General features: G+C 29.5%; 1 long non-coding RNA gene across 1 annotated transcript in view; it reads left to right on the top strand.

Moving 5' to 3' along the window:
- The window catches only part of LOC139426616 (uncharacterized), a 15,005-nt gene extending 9,951 nt beyond the window's left edge, over positions 1–5,054 (top strand). The window contains exon 2 of the long non-coding RNA XR_011637839.1: positions 4,488–5,054. This is a non-coding gene — a long non-coding RNA (uncharacterized lncRNA). The remainder of the gene's footprint in view (positions 1–4,487) is intronic.
- The last annotated feature ends 977 nt before the right edge of the window (positions 5,055–6,031 follow it).

Genomic DNA, 6,031 nt, shown 5'->3' with positions numbered 1-6,031 from the left:
CTCATTTCGCGTTACCCAGTGGGCACCTGTGAACCAAAGTCACGGAGGCGAGCAACATTGCCCACGCCACACTGCCACAAACCCGTTTATAGGGAGGGCCACATTCACACACACACACACAACAGAGGACAGCAAAAGGAGAGAGAGAGAGAGAGAGAGAGAGAGAAGAGAGTGAAATGATAACACATAGCCAATCAAAATTGAGAACGCATGTGTGTGTAAAGGTAATAATTTTTATTAATGCTGTCTGCAGAAATGTTACAACTAAAGTTACCAGCTAAATCTTGCTGCGATTTTTATTTTGTATTGAATGTGTGAAATATCTTAAACAGAGTTTACTTTAAAATACCTATATCTTTTATAAAAAATGGATCGCCGTGAATATCTTTGGAGATATCAACAGTGACATAGGGTTGAACATAATTTAGCGGTACAAAATTACCGGGAAAATAATTGCAGTGATGTCACAGTGATGTGTGACGTTTTTTTTTTCTAATTGTTTAATTTAATCCCTTTTTAGTTTAATGTTGGTTGTTTGATGTCACAGTGTTGTGTGACGATTTTTTTTAAGTCAGTAATTTAAATTTTAATTCAATCTTTCATAGTTAATAATATTTGTACTTTTCCTTTTTTCATTTCTCTTCATTTTTTTCTGTGAAGAGAATTGGAAATGTTTCTTTTACTTTTACGTTAGCAACGATTTTTTTGTGTCTTTCTCCTTTTGCAATTCAAGGTCGTCTGACCCCACCGTCCTTCAAGGACGACATTCTTTTCCCTCACATTCTAAATTTACGTCACCACTTAACTTCTTTTCCCATCACTTTCACGTAACCTTCAATTTTGCACGTGTTTCTTCCGGCTGGGTTTTCTAGATATTTCTAGAATTTTTGGGGTGTTCACGCCTTTTTTTGGGGACCTTTTCCCTTTGACTCCTTTTTTGGTATGTTGTGGGAGTACTATTTGCACTGATTGGTGGTGACCTAATCGTGTAGTAATCCCCCCATCCAATGACAGTCGTTCTCTCTCCTGCTTTTCAACTCGCACTTTCCCGCGCTTAAGCGGACGCCATGATTATCATTATCGTTTTTGGTACTGAAAAGTACACTTCTCTCGGGGATTGCGGTGCGGCTGGTAAGCTGACCTTCTTGGTCAGCGAGCCATGCCAAACCACCCCAAAGCTACATTTTTTGCCATTTTTTTCTGATTTATCATTTTCATTTTAGATCAATTTTGAGTTTGGCCAATTACTTCCCATTATTATTTAACTACATCCCTCCCCACTCAGGGTATTCGATTGTCCTCTGTAAAAAATTTAATAAATACAAATGTGAACCTGAATACCTTGTTTGTTTTTTTTCAACGTTATTGCCTTTACCTCGACGTCTTCATGTTTGTTCATCGAGGTGAGTGACTCACTCTTTTTCTTTGTATTTATTTGACTAGAGGATAGTTACAACTTATTTTTTGTTGTGTATAAATTTCATAGTTGTTATTCAGTCGTCCCCTAGTTTTATCTTGACCACGAGCCCTTGCTGTTGGGTTAATTCACGTGGCACTTAAGCAACATGTCCTTCCACTATTTTCGATCACTTTCGGCCTTTTCTTTCCATCAATTAATGATGATCCAAATTTATTATCAAAATTTATTACTTATTTAATCTCTTATTTTTCTTTGATTGCCTTAAACTTTATCGACTGAATACCTCTATCAAATTTTACAACCCATTCCTTTGTATAGTATATTTTTTATTGTAACATCACCTTTAATTTTAAGATATTTAACATCGGTACACATCACAATATTAATTTATAATTAATATAAAATTTAAAATTGGTACATATCTCAATTTAACTTTTAATTAACTTACTAATGATACACACAAGATTTTTTTTCTTTTCACAAAAATAATTTTTTTTATTTGGTACATATAAGACCACCACTTTCTTTTCTTTAAATAAAATTTCTTTGGTACAAGTACTATCAATACGCGACAGCGAAATGAGGGCGAAGAAACGTTGAAGAGTGAAGACGTTTAAGTGAAAACGAATAATATGGAAAGGAAACTGATAAAAAATGTTGTATATAAGGAGGTTCTGTAAATAATTTTTAATTTTATCATTGTTTTTTCTTACTTTTAATTGTTTTTTTACTTACTTTCAAAAAATCGGGCTGCCAGAAATTTTAATTAACAGCTCATATTTGTTTGAGATATTTCTTGAATAATGCATAAAAATGCACAGAAAGAGGTGAAAGGAAAAATCGATGAAAAATGTACATAGCTAGGTTTTGTGAATATTCAGAGATCTATTGTAAATAATTTTTAATTTTATTGTTTTCACCTTATTTTCTTATAATAATTCAGACAAAAATGTTTATTGATCATTGATAACATAATTATTTCATTTTACATTCGTTTTTTTTATTGGTATTCAATATGACGAAAAAACTAAATTGCTTAATTTAATTTGTCAAATTTCAGTTACATATGTTTTTATTACATAATTTGCTTTTGGTCTGATTGAAAATAAAATACTTTGTCAGTTGACAGTATTGTAGTTAATTGGGCAATTACTTGCAATGGATTTTGCGTTTGAAATATTACTCAGCATCAAATTCCTATATTGAAAAAGTGTAAAGATTTTTGATCCACACATAAAACTATTCTGAAAAATTTTCTGAAATATATTCTCTGTTTCTGAAACAATTCTGAATACATTGAATGATATTCCTATATTGAAAAAGTGTAAAGATTTTTAATCCACACATAAAACTATTCCGAAAAATTTTCTGAAATATATTCTCTGTTTCTGAAACAATTCTGAATACATTGAATGATATTCCTATGTTGAAAGAATGTAAAGATTTTTAATCCACACATAAAACTAATCTGAAAAATTTTCTGAAATATATTCTCTGTTTCTGAAACAATTTCGAATGTATTGAATTCTATTCCGATATTTAGACAGTTTTAAGAGTTTATTTTCTGTTTATAAAATTACTCTAAATAATTTTTTTTAAATATATACTTTGCTTCTGAACCAGTTCTATATGTATTGATTTCTATTCCGATATTGAGACAATTTTAAGAGTTTCTAATCTATATCTCAAATCATTCTGAATAAATTTTCTAAAATACATTCTTTATTTCTGAAACAATTCTGAATGTTTTGAATAAAATTTCAGTATTGAGACAAATTCATGAATTTTTTTGCTGTTTATCATATTATTTTAAATATTTTCTTTTAAACATATGAGTATTCCTTGTTTCTGAACTAGTTCTGTATATATTGAAGGATACTCCGATATTGAGACAATTTCAAGTATTTCTACTCTGTATCACAAATTATTCTGAATAACTTTTCTAAAATACATTCTTTATTTATAAAACAGTTTTGAATGTATTGAATAATATTACATTATTGAGACAAATTTATGAATATATGTATTGAATAACATTCCGATATTGAGTTTCTAATCTGTATAACAAAACATTTTGAATAAATTTTCTCAAATAGATTCTTTGTTTCTGAAACAAATTTGAAGGCATAGAGTGATATATGCATAGTGACATTGTTTATGGGTTTCGAACCCGTACCTTAAATTATTCTAAATAAAAACTATATGTTCAATGAAAACAGAATTATTTTATTTGTTTTGTTCTCTCTCATTATTTTTCAATTTTAATTATCTTATAACCTCACAGGAATCTACTTCAGTAACAAAAATAAATTAGTCCTGGAAAAACAGAATTAAAATTACTCTACAGATGATTTGATAGAAAAGTTATGCATGATCAAGAAGAAGTGCACTTTGAAAGAGTTTGCAATTCTGAAGATCAATTTATGTGATAAGGATTTTATTATTATTATGATGACAGATTTGTGAGAAATAAATATCATATAATCATTAGAATTACCAGGAAGGGACAGTGTTTTTCAAAATACCGGGGTAATGTTCCTTGAAATCTGGTTCTATGAATCATTAAGAAAATCATCATAATAAGCTATAAATAAAACAAAAATCATATAAAATTTAGTATAGTGAATCTTCTTTAATTCCATATGGAGGTACGAAAACACTCAGTAGAGTTTGTACAGTTTTGCTCAAAATTTTTGCTCTAGTGCTCATAATAATGTCAAAACATAATTTAGTTGGCGTGGTGATGAAAGTTTTGAGCTCAAAAGATTTGTTATAATCGAAATTATCAATTACATATATCACCCAGGAAACTTGAAAATAGTATTGATTAGTATAATTTACACTAGCATTTTATTTATTACAAATAAAAATGTGTTTTTATTTAAATGTGCTAATATGCAATCTGTATTATTATTGTTATATTGTTAATATTATATAATACATTATGCCATTGCATAATATGTGTTAATATTGCAGGTATCTATGGTAAATGTTTGGCAGGATGATCATTTTGTAATAAAATTGCAGTGATAAATTTGTATGATGTGCATTTTTATTCCTTCTTTAGCATTACAGTCAAACTATTCGTCTCAGACAATCTTAGCACTGCAAAAGAAAATATAATAGTACAATTATTAAAGGACAACAAAAGAAAAGCATACAGGGCAATCATTATAAGGCAACAACAAAGAAGATTACCTTGAATTTGTGAAGCAATAAAGAAAAACTCATCCGACTATTATATTAAGACAATTAAGTAAAAGCTTATGTCAACAGCGGACAAAGCATCACTTTTGTTACTTAAGACAATAAAAAAACATATTGAATAATTATTATGAAACAATAAAGGAAATGTATAATGGATAATTATGATGGGACAGTATATACACAAAAAAATCGGCTAATGCTTTTAGAATTATTTATTATGAAATGCTTTTAAAATAGGTATCTAGCATATAATTAATTTTTACACTGAATTGGTCTTTGCTTTAAAACCATTTCCATTTCTTGTCATATATAACACAATGTTATATGTAACATTGTCATAGATAAATTGTCAATAACTTGACATATACAATTGTCATGGTTAATCATATAAATTGTCATTGTCATATTAAAACACTGTTGGATGCAAGTCGTGTTATCTTTAATTTGTTTCTTTTTTTCTTCTTCTTCTGCACTCCAAGGAATTCATGTAAAAATACATGTTTTTTTTTATTGTAAATACTCAAAGTTTACAATCTCAAATGACCATAACTAACAGACAATGTTTATTTTACGACAACTAGTTGGACGAAGTTCGTGTAAAGAATAATTCTCAGAGCAATATTGTTCTAAAAGCAAAAACAGTTTTTAAAAGAGGCAAATTTAGAATGTAATGACTTTAAAGTATTCTCATAGTTAACATAAGTGCTTTGTGCAGTTCACGATATTCATTCTTTCCAATTTTTTGCACCATATTATACACTTCAAACGGGTATCTTATTAATTGGAGTGCATCATATTTTTCAAAAATACCCAAATGTGCTTAGATAGAAAAGCGGTAAGGGGGATATGAATAAAACAAGACATATGAATAAAACAAGACATATGAATAAAACAAGATGGTATATGAATAAAACAAGATGGCACATGAATAAAACAAGATGCCAGTGCATCGAGATGAATTAATGTGACGGAGTGAAAATAATTTTGGCATTGTTGAAATAGAATTTATGGATTTGAATTATGCAATTGAATTTAAATCATTTCCACCCCAGTCGCATCACCTTACATACAACATATTCCCTTCCTCTCCAAATTGGAGCATAGGGGTCTTCTACCATAGATTTCAATCTCAGTCTATTTGTGGCCACATATTTTGCGTCTTTATTGTTTTTAACTCGTTTGCAATCGCCCTGTTCCCAGTATTTTTAGGTCTTCCTCTTTTTCTATTGGCGGGAGGGTTCCATTCAAAAACTTGTTTTACTTTAAATTTTTCAGGTTTACGTAGAACAGGACCAATCCATTTCCATTTACGATTTTTAATTTCCAGATCAATCAATTTCTGCTTTGCTTTTCTGAAGATTTCTGCGATAGGTGCAATTGCTACATCACCTGGAATTTTGTATC

Source organism: Parasteatoda tepidariorum, chromosome 9 (assembly GCF_043381705.1).
Source record: "Parasteatoda tepidariorum isolate YZ-2023 chromosome 9, CAS_Ptep_4.0, whole genome shotgun sequence".
Classification (NCBI taxonomy): Eukaryota; Metazoa; Arthropoda; class Arachnida; order Araneae; family Theridiidae; genus Parasteatoda; species Parasteatoda tepidariorum.
Note: the sequence above shows the minus strand (reverse complement) of the source record. Positions and strands in the feature narration are given on the sequence as shown.